The sequence below is a fragment of the Cebus imitator genome, unplaced genomic scaffold (assembly GCF_001604975.1).
Source record: "Cebus imitator isolate Cc_AM_T3 unplaced genomic scaffold, Cebus_imitator-1.0 Scaffold156, whole genome shotgun sequence".
Lineage (NCBI taxonomy): Eukaryota > Metazoa > Chordata > Mammalia > Primates > Cebidae > Cebus > Cebus imitator.
The window spans coordinates 204,147-216,147 of NW_016107471.1; positions in this window are offsets into that span (position 1 = coordinate 204,147).

The following is a 12,001-nucleotide window of genomic DNA, read 5'->3' on the forward strand; positions in this document are numbered from 1 at the left end:
TTTTTGTAGAAGCAGGTTTTTGCCATGTTGCCCAGGCTGGTTTCTAACTCTTGTGATCAAGCAATCTGACCACCTGGGCCCCACAAAGTGCTAGGATTACAGGTGTAAGCCTACATGCTTTTCTCTGAGTCATCTTAAATGTTTTAGAATTTCCACAAAATTAAGAAATAAGATGAAAGAAAATGAGTTTTCTATATTGTGCAATACTCTGATGATGGCTAGTCATCAACATTCACTTAATCACTTATTCATTAAAGGGAATCCTAGGATCAGAGAACATTAGAAGCAACATTAGACATCACCTAACACAGGACTCACAAATTGGTGACTAGCAGATCCCAGATTGGTTTTTCTTGACCAGCACTTTCCTTTTTTTTTTTTTTTTCTAAATATGATTTTGAACTCTTTACAAGGGTCAAGCACCTCACAGTGCTGTAGGTTCCTAAGCTCTATATTATCTCCTGGGCTTTTCCCCCAGCAGCCTCAAAAAATGTTTTGGATTCCCATGGTTATTTAATAAATGAATTCTAGTCCAACACCTCACTCTACAGATTAGACCCAGAATATAAGTAGATATGATGTGTTAATGTTAAAAGTCTGCATAAGGCAGCAGTTCTAAAAGTAAAGGATGGATTCTTGGGATTTTAGGGGGATTTCTAGATGTATCAGAGGTTAGTTTCTCACATCATTATATATGGCAATAGCCAGTGTGCTAAGCTCTTTCAGGTTGCCAGGGAGAGCTTTATACTCAGGGTCTGTCTGTCTGGTGATGGAGATTTATTGAAAGGATATGAGAAAGCGAAGAAGAAAAGAAACCATGGTAGCAATTGAAAGACCAGGCCTGGGGAACTAAAACCCAGTGTAAAATACAACAGTGGATTCAGTAATCTTCCATTTTCATGACTTATCAGCTCCTCTGTTTCTCTCTCCACTTTTCCATCCTAGTTCACTACTCCCTGTCTCCTGATATATATTGTATTAAAAATCCAGAGGGAAAATATTTGATTGATTCAATTGTCACAATATAGAATCACTCCTCCATGGGTTAATTATCACCTCAGGTTCCTGGCTATCCTAGAAATCAGCATTTATCAAGTATTTTGAACACAACCTGCAGCAATAAATATATTTTACATGTTATCTTATGCATGCATGCATATACTTTTTTTTTTTTTTTTTTGAGATGGAGTCTCATGCTCTGTCACTCAGTCTGGAGTGCAGTGGCACGATCTCAGCTGCAACCTCTGCCTTCAAGATTCAAGCAATTCTTCTGTCTTAGCCTCCCAAATAGCTGGGACTAGAGGCACATGCCACTGCACCTGGCTAATTTTCATATTTTTAGTAAAGGTGGGTTTCACCATGTTGGCCAGGCTGGTCTCAACCTCCTGACCTCAGGTGATCCACCCACCTCGGCTTCCCAAAGTGCTGGGATTACAGGCATGAGCCACCACACCCAGCCATTTATACTTTCTTAAGATAATATTTAGCCAAACTATGTTTCACACTCTGACAATTTCTGTTCTTCACAGGCCTATTCTGTCCCATTCTACTCTATTCATTTAGCTAGTTATGCCATGCTGAATTTATTCCATAACTGTAAGTTTGTACAACAATGCTATAGATCAGTGTTTTTCAAACTTTAACATATAAACAAGTCACGTGGGGGTCTCATTTAAAATGCAGATTCTGATTCAGTAGGTCTGAGATACTGTGTTTCTAACAGACCTCAGTAATGCTAACACTGCCAGTCTATGTCCCACACTTTGAGAAGTAAGCCTGTATGTAGTTTGTCTTTGGTTCTTGTGGCTCAATCCCTGGTTTAATCAGCCAAGGTCAGAGGCTTAGAATCTTATTATAAAGTAGCCAGGCATAGTGGCTCACGCCTATAATCCCGGAACTTTGGGAGGCCAAGGTGGGTAGATCATCTGAGGTCAGCAATTCAAGACCAGCCTGGCCAACATGATAAAACTCCATCTCTACTAAAGATACAAAAAATTAGCTGGGCATGGTGGTGTGCACCTGTAATCCCAGCTACTCAGGAGGCTGAGGCAGGAGAATCGCTTGAACCTGGGAGATGGAGGTTGCAGTGAGCCAAGATCAGGCCACTGCACTCTCCAACATGGGCAACAAGAGCAAAACTCCGTTTCAAAAAAAAAAAAAAAGAATCTTAGTATAAAGTATGGAGATTTAAGCACAAAGATCTTTGACCACTTTGTTGAGAAAGAGCTGTGGCCATGATAGGCATTCAGAACAGCAGAGACTCATACCAAGTATGGTGACATTTAGTTCAGCTCTTAAATGCGATAGTGTTCATTTAATGAATATTTATTTATAGAAAATTTACTATGTGCCAGGCCTAGTTCCAGGATAAGACAAAGTCTTTCTTTTTTAAGTATTTTATATGTTAATGGAGTAAAAAATTAAATCTACAATTTCAGGTTATGGTAAGTGAAACGAAGAGAAATGAAGGAGGGTGATGGGAAAGATCATGGCAATGTGAGGTGTTCGATGTGTTAGATTAGGTGTTTGGGCAATGCCTTACAAGGCCAGTGGCATTTGACAAAGACTCAAATGAAGAAAGACAACCTTGGGAAGATTTAGCCCAGGCAGGGAGAACAGCAAGGGCACAGGGACTCAGGTGGGAAAACAATGATGTTGGAGGGTTCAGCCAGAAGGCAGGGCTGACTAGAGAGGAGTAAGAGAGGAAAGATGAGGTCAGTTAGGGAAGCAGCCCTGATCAGGGAAGACGTTACAGGCTGAGCTAAGTTTGGGTTTCATTCTGAAGGTGATTGGAAACACTGAAGGGTTTTGAGCAGGGAAATGACATGAAATTTTAGTTTTAAATGACTACTCCGGTGAAAATGTAGAAAACACACTATAGAACAAGCTTGTCCAACCCACAGCCCGGGGGCCACATGTGGCTCAGGATGGCTTTGGCTGCAGCCCAACACAAATTTGTAAACTTTTAAAAAATATTATATTTTTTGTGATTTTCTTTTAGCTCATCTGCTGTTGCTAGTGTATTTTATGTGTGGCCCAAGACAATTCTTCTTCAATGTGGCCCAAGGAAGCCAAAAGATTGGACATCTCTGCTTCGGTCAGGAGTAGAAGTATGAAGACTGGGTAAAGCGTTATAGCAATAGATCATATTGACTTATTGTGTACACCGAATGGATTGTACCAATTTGTTTGTTTAGAATAGGGGATAAATTGAAGTATTCAGCACTGCTGAAAGACTATAAGATTGAAAATATAAAGATGCTCATTTATATTAAGAGCTTTGTTGATAATTGACATCTATCAATTCAGGACGCAAAATTCAACAAAGGACAGTGAAAAAATATAATTGATTGCCCTATTTTTCCATAAACCCAGATTTCTAGGTGAGTTCCAAGCCTGCACAGCATCAGCCTGACCTCCATTCCCCAATGTCCAGATATCAGAGTAGAAAATTTCATCTTCCTAGAATAATCAAGTGTTCAATATCCTGAGACTGACTCAAGTAACAGGAAATTATATGTTTTTTGTTTTAAATAATAAAGTAATGAATATTGGTTAAAGGCACCATCCCCCTCATCTCTCATAGGTGATAACCTTCTCCCTCTGGGCTGTCTTGTTCTAATCTGATCTTGCTGCTCTTATTTCTCGTATTATTCTAAATTTAAGATGTCATCATGTGGATAATGATGTACCATTATTTAGTATAACATAGAGAAAGAAAAGATACCAACACTGCCAATTAAGTAGACATATCATCAAATATAAGATGAACCTCAACTTCAGAGATGTCAAAATGTGAAAAATATGTCCTTCTTAAAAGTTATGAGGTATGTATTTTTATCATTATCCATCTACTCAGAAACCTAGAGGTCATCGTAGGCTACCCTCTTTCAACTCTGGTCAGGCACTGGAATTTCCACTCCCCAAATATCACAAATTCTTGTCTTTTCTTTCATCTTGGAAATCTCTTATCTGTTCTAGCCTGAACAACTTTATTAACTACCAAGTCATTCTCCACATTAAAAGGAGAATGATAATCAAAAATACAAATCTGATAATTACACTACTAGATTAAAAACTTCATTATTCTCTAGTTTACTTCTGGGTCTAGTCTAATCTCTTCATAATCTAAACATACTTTTTGATCTTGTCTCTACCTCTGTTTTTGTTTGTTTTCTTTTGTTTTGTTTCAAGATGGAATTTTGCTCCTGTTGCCCAGGCTGGAGTGCAGTGGCGCAATCTCGGCTCACTGCAACCTCCGCCTCCCAGGTTTAAGCAATTTTCCTGCCTCAGCCTCCCAAGTAGCTGGGATTACAGGCACCCGCCACCACACCCAGCTAGTTTTTGTATTTTTAGTAGAGATGGGTTTTATCACATTGGCCAGGCTGGTCTTGAACTCCTGACCTCAAGTGATCTGCCGACCTCAGCCTCCCAAAATGCTGGGATTACAGGTGTGAGCCATTGAGCCCGGCCTCTACCTCCTTTTTAAGTAGGTTCAGGAACATACAAACAAACTAGTATGTAAAAAATGTACTACCTTCTTCTGTAGTGGCTTCACCTTCTCCTTTTATTTTTTCCTTCCTTGAGACAGGGCCTCACTCTGTCACTCAGGCTGGAGTGCAGTGGTGCAGTTACGGCTCACTGTTAAGGCTCAAGCAATCCTCCCAGCTCAGTCTCCCAAGTAGCTGGGACTACAAGTGCATGCCACCACACCTGGTTAATTTTTGTATTTTTTGTTGAGACAGGGTTTGGCCATATTGCCAAGGCTGGTCTCAAACTCCTGAGATCAAGTGATCCTCCTAACTCGGCCTCCCAAAGTGTTGGGATTAAAGGTATGAGCCACCTTGCCTAGCCCCTTTCTCCCTTTTCTGCCTTGAGAATACCTACTTATCCTACAATAATTGGTTTAAATGTTTCCTCCTTAGTAAATTTTTTTGGTACCCTCTGTGCCCACTCTCCAAGAATCTAAGTGTTTCTTCTTCTACAATAGTTGATTTATAGGCCCCTACTTTAACCTCTATCCAATGTTATAATTGCTGGCCGTTCTGCATTGTAAGCTCCTTAAGGTCAGCAAACATAGTCTGTATATCACCACATGCTCAACACACAGCTTTGGTCCTGGCACACAAGTAGGCCCTTAGCAAATGTTTGCCATTAATAAGGAAATGATGTGATGCTGAAAAAAAAATTACCCTTAGTAAATAATATGAGATCTAAAAGTTATAAAATATCAATTACTCCAATTTTGAGGAGGGAGTCAGGGCCAAAGACAAGACATGGTCCCTTTTGCCTTTCTCATCCCCCAGTGTGAAGTCTGCTGCTCTTGCCTGGAACCCAGAGTATGATGGAGCGCTGATCCTGGGACCCTCTGTGGCTACAGTGGTCCCTGAAGTAAGTTTGTGAGGCAAAGCAACCTGGCTAACCATAGACTGTGGGGATGCCTTTTTGTCAGCCATCATTGTATTCAACAAAAGTAGTCTAGGTTTATAATCAGTTGATCCATGTGGCTTATCACTAGAAATTATTTGATGAACTTTCAATCAGCATTTCAAAAAATCATAATGGGTAATTTTCAGTTAGTCAACCATACGGTGAAAGAGCAATAATCCCTGTAAAACTTTCCTCTATAATTCTCCCTTAAGGGTAGGTGGTCACAAATCAGAAAATTCCAAATAAAACTGAATAGTCCAATGTATAAATTGTTCTTTAAATTATTCTAAGGCCAAGGGGATGATTTTCTTTCCATTTAACATCTTTCTACACCATAGCACCTCACAGAGGGCCAGTACCTTGTGGGTGCTTAATACATGTTGATTGAAAAATGTTGAAAGAAAAATCTTACTTCGAAAAATTTTGTAACTTTAATTTTGCCTTGGGCTTGTTTCTTTCAAACTTGGATAAATAACAGGGAAAAACATAATCAGTCTCTAAGCCACTAAAATCATGACTGGCTTCCTTATGCCCCTATAGTACTACAATATAAATATTACAATAAATATTCAAAGTGATGTTCAAGCAGCAGAAGGTCAGAAAGCAGTAAGACTATATTAAGGGAAGGCATGAGCACCCAAATTTCTTCTTATGTGGTATTGCTCTAATTATGGTCTACAGAGTTGTGAGAGGTTTGAACAATGAGAGGGAGTATAAGGACTATTCAAGAAGTAAAGGGAGGAATAAGAAAATAATTATATTGAGAAAGACAATTTATATTACATCAAGCCACTTTTAAAATGCCATTTTGTAGTCAAAAATGGTTGAAGATATGAGCCTGCAATCCCAGCTACTCAGGAAGTTGAGGTGGGAGGATTATGTGAGCTCCAGGCTTCAACCCTCTCTCAAACACGGGAGAAAAAAATGGTGAAAACAAAGTATTTTTAAAAATAAGAGATATGTTCATGCAATGTTAGTGACTTGAAGGACTTAAAAGAAATGAAAACAGCCCTTCAGGATCTGTATCAGCCAGAGACTATGTAGTATATTGGTTAAGATATGAATTTTTTAAGGTGTTGGTTCTTTTTTTTTTTTTTTTTTTTTTTTAAATATTTTTTTTTTTTTTTTTTAGTTTTTTTTTCCTTTTTTTTTTTTTTTTTTTTTTTTTTTTTGTTCTCCTGAGTCCTTTTCTCTAGTCTAAAATTGACCAAGCAAGTATTTTTTGGCTATTTTCCAATCAATGTATCTCGGGACCTTACTTTCAGTACTTTGAATTTGACAATTTAAAATATTTTTTAAGTAACAAAAATTATATATATTTATCACATGCAACAAGTTTGAAATATGTATACACTGTGGAATGACTACAATGAGCTAATTAATAATATGTACTGCCTAACATACTTAATCATTTCATATGTTTAGAACACTTGAAATCTACTCTCTTAGCAACTTTCAAGAATACAATACCTTGTTATTTACTATGGTTTCCATGTAGTACAATAGATCTCTTGGACTTAATCCTTCTACCTAACTGAAATTTTGTTTCCTTTGACCAATATTTCTCCAATACCCCCTCCCCACCTCCCTCCAGCCCCTGGTAACCAGCATTCTACTCGCTAATTCTATGATTCCAACTTCGACTTTTTAAGACTCCACAAACGGGTGAGATCATGCAGTACTGTCTTCCTATGCCTGGACTATTTCACTTACTATAATGTTCTCCAGGTTCATCCATGTAGTTGCAAATGACAACACAGTCATCCTTCTATGTTGTCAGAGGATGGATTTTCTTTTAAGACTGAATGTTATTCCATTGTGTATACATTTTCTTTATTCATTCATCTGTTGATAGACACAGGTTGATTCCATATCTTGGCTATTGTGAAAAATGCTGCAATGAACATGGGAGTGCAGATATCTCTTTGACACACTAATTTCATTTTCTTTGGATAAATGTCCAGTAGTGTGATTGCTAGATCATGTGGTAATTCTTTTAAGATATGAGTTTTAAAGTCAGAATTCCTTTAATTGAATCTTGCCTATACCACTCACTGTATGATCTTTGTCAAATTACTTCATTTCTACTGCCTCAGTTTCTTCACCTGTAAAAGAAGAAAACAACAATATTTACTTCATTGGCTTTTTACGTAGTTTAAGTGGGATAAAGCTATAATGAGTTTAGAATGGTGGCTGGCACATACCAAGTTTCTACTAGATGAATGATGTTACTTCAGTCAGTCCTCTTCAGTCAGAAAGGAAACTATGAAGTTAGCAGTCATTTATGTGGGGGCAAATAAGAATTTTGAGTTCCTAATTATTTTTATAGACTTATTAGGGGAGATGAGGCTTTGGGGTCAAACACTTCTGGATTTGTCTTAGGGGAAACTCATTTACCTTTTCTAACATCTTTTTCAACTGTAAAATGGGCAAAAGGTTATAACTAAGTCATATATTTGTTGTGAAAAGTAAATGAAATTAGTTATGTAAAATCCTCAAAAGAAAGCTCACAGAGTGCTTAATAAGTGGTAGCTGTTGCTATCAACAATAACTAATTACATTTATTTATATATTACAGGTATATCTTCTTAGTTTCCTAAAATTACCCAATTCAAAAAGAGCTTAAAATGTTATTACACAAACCTATTCTTGAATATTCTGTAGTAACAATTGCCTCCTTAATTTTTTAGAGCTAATTACAGTTATTAAAAATATATAAATTTTGAAGGTATACTCTATTTTATATAATCAAAATATAGGAACAATGTTGAGATTTCAAAGTGAGGACCACATAGAAACATTAAAACAATTATATTACTTAACCTGTTTAAAAAAATCACAGTTTCTAGTTTTAAAGTTCTATGTGCAAAAATGAAAAAAATTGAAACAAAAATACTGTAAACAGTGGGCTTGGTAGCTCACACCTGTCTGTAATCCCAGCACTTTGGGAGGCTGAGACGGGTGGCTCATTTGAGGCCAGGTGCTTGAGACCAGCCTGGCCAACATGGCAAAACCCCATCTCTACTAAAAATACAAAAATTAGCTGAGTGTGGTGGTGCAAACCTGTAATCCTAACTACTTGGGAGGCTAAGGCATGAGAATCACTTGAACCTGGGAGACAGGGGTTCCAGTGAGCTGAGATCATGCTACTGCACTCCAGCCTGGCTGACAAAGTGAGACTCTATCTCAAAAAAAAAAAAAAATACTGGTAAATGAAGGCATATTTTGTTGATCAGTGCAATGAAGAGGAGGCAACACAAAGTTGACAGAAACCTAGTAAAGGGGGTCCAATATATTTGAAGGGATAGCTCATGTTTTATTTCCCTTTTTATAACTATATAGCTCCAATACAATGGTAGTCTGATTCATAGGCCTCAACTCTAAGAAGATATTCTTCCAACCAGCATGTTCTTATGAATGGTATAATTTAAATGACGATAATAAAAAGTCAAAGGTAGTTGCTGAAATCAACTTGGAAGACTTGGGAGAGAAGCAGATAGAACATGAACAAGAAAAGATCAGCTCAGATTGAGTCTTCAAATAATTTTAAGAGGCATTTGTTTAGAAAGACACTCCTAGGGATCTGTATGTTCAAAGAGAATTTAAAAATGATGTCATGGCTATGCATTTGTTTAATGGAAGGGATAACATAAATGGTTATAGAAAATGTGCTTTTATATAACTTGAAAAAGTAGAAATTGATACACAACCTCAAAACACTTCATCAACTAGGAATGTGTTTTCCCCTGAGGCTCAAGAACTTTAAAGTTACATGAAATATTTCATTGTCTTGTGATTCATAATGCTGGCACATCTTACATCACACTCAGTTAAAGAATAGGGCCTGTTTCTATACATTATCTCCCCACAGAGAAACTAAGGAACATGACGCAAGTTACATTGTCAGAAATAAGATCTTCACTCCTGTATTAAACATTTTTATTCATTTCTTGCTTGATATCTCCACACCTGACTTTTAAGTTTCTGTTTCCAATATACCATATGCTCATGTGTTTTCAATTTTAATTTGCAACAGTTTCATTTTGGTTGAAATTAGGCAGGTACCTGGAGGCCTTCTACATACATTTGTTTTGATTTCAAAAGGGATGAGTCAGTATAGCAGAGTGGTTAAATTTCATTATTAGGCTTCAGACAGACCCAGTTCAAATCCAGATCTGATTTATGTACTCCAAGTCTCTAAACCTCAGTTTTCTCATTTGTAAAATAAGTATAATAATAATAATATTGACTCCATCTGGTTGTCTAGAGCATTAATTGTATGTAAGGACTATGGTTAAAAACTAAAGGCATGATAATTATTTTTGAGCTTTTTATTATATAATGTTTGTTGAATTATAGGCATTTACTTATTAAGATGGGAACTCAAGTCTTTCTTGCTTCATGGAGTATCCTTAAGAAATAACGTCTCTTCTGCATTTAATATTAATTGCATACTTTGAAATACCTTTATTATTATTTTCTATGGTGGGGTCGAGATTATTATCTCAATGAATAGAATAAAATGGAATGAGACTTCTGCTTCTGGTAAGATGGAGTAGATGTACTTTTTCCTATTCCTCCCATTAATACAACTTAAAACCCTAGATATTATCTATAAAACAAACATAAATAGACTATGAAAGGTGGAGGGAAGAAGGCAGACCAGCTAGGGAACTTGGGATTTAAGGAATGACACGGTAGTGAATTCCTTCGGTTTTCTTTTTTTCATTTCTTTTCTTCTTCCTTTTTTTTTTTTTTTAAGACAGAGTTTTGCTCTCCTTTTTTTTTAAGACCTTTTATTTTTAGACACAGTTTTGCTCTGTTGACCAGGCTAGAGTGCAGTAGTGTATGATGTCAGCTCACTGCAACCTCCACCTTCCGGATTCAAGCGATTCTTCTGCCTCAACCTCCTGAGTAGCTGGAGTACAGGCATGCAACACCATGCCTGGCTAATTTTTGTATTCTTAGTAGAGATGGGGTTTCACCATATTGGCCAGGCTGGTCTTGAACTTCTGACCTCATGATCTGCCCACCTCAGCCTCCCAAAGTTCTGGAATTACAGGCGTGAGCCACTGCCACCCAGCCGAGTTTTGCTCTTATTGCCCAGGCTGGAGTGCAATGGCAAAATCTTGGCTCACTGCAACTTCTTCCTCCCGAGTTCAAGTGATTCTCCTATCTCAGTCTCCTGAGTAGTTGGAATTACAGTTAACTGCCACTACGCCCAGCTAATTTTTGGTATTTTTAGTAGAGATGGGGTTTCACCATGTTGGCCAGGCTGGTCTCGAACTTCTGACCTTAGGTGATCCACCCGCCTTGGCCTCCCAAAGTGCTGGAATTACAGGCATGAGCCACCGTGCCTGGCCAGGTTTTCTTTTTGCTTCATATATCCTGGATTGGGTGCTGGAGAAAGCTATAATCCAAATCCAAACAAGCACTGACCAAAAAGTAAAAGCCCCTCAAAAAGTCTGCTCTGTCTAACTAAAAAAAGCAGGAAAGGGGCAGCCTAAAAGGACAGAAAAGTTTGAGATAATAACCAACCTACTTTAGCAAAACACCATAGAGAAAACTGGCCTCATCCCTCTCCACACCAAGAAAGGCCAAATGGGAGGCTTAGACCTCCATCCTTTCCAGGCTGAAATAAAGCACCTCAACTACCCCACCAGAGTTGGTGTCAGAAAAAACTAACTAGGGAGCTGAAACTTTTGTGCCCATTACGTAGCAATGAGCCTCCAACTCCCATGCTTCACAATGACAGTATAAACCATGTGGGGGGCTTGGTCTTCCACTACCACCAAGTAATAATGAGATGTCCTCCCTCCCTACTGTGGTGGTGTAGAGGAGGCTAGGTGGAGAGACAGGACTTTTACTACTGCCCAGCAGTAATGAGACTACACTCCTCCATCCCTCTGTGATGTCAGTAGAAAACGTACAAAGAGGAGCGTTGAGACACTCCTACTTCTCTAAGTCAAGGAGGCCTAGTGTGAAGCCAGAACACATAGCCTTGCCAAGAAAGAACAAGGAGCCCCTTCCCTGAGCTGTCAATGAAGGCTGAGTACTGAACTTCTACCCTTACCTGGTAATGAGATAATATTCCACCACCCCACTTTCCCTGCTAGAGTGTTATCAGAGGAAGCCAGCTAAAACAGAAAGTTTAAATAAGATTCAGAGTCTCATAACATAATGCTTCAAAAATCCCTATTTCAATAGAAAATCACTTGTCATACCAAGAACTAGGAAGATCTCAAACTGAATGAAAAAAAGTCAATAGATAACAACTCCTAGATGACAAGAGAGTTTAGAATTATGTGGCAAATATTCTAAATGAGTCACCATAAAGATGTTTCAATGAGTAATTACAAACATGCTTGAAAGAAATTTGTTTAAAAAATAGAATTTCAAGGCCGGGCGCGGTGGCTCAAGCCTGTAATCCCAGCACTGTGGGAGGCCGAGGTGGGTGGATCACGAGGTTAAGAGATCGAGACCATCCTGGTCAACATGGTGAAACCCCGTCTCTACTAAAACTACAAAAAATTAGCTGGGCATGGTGGCGCGTGCCTGTAATCCCAGCTAC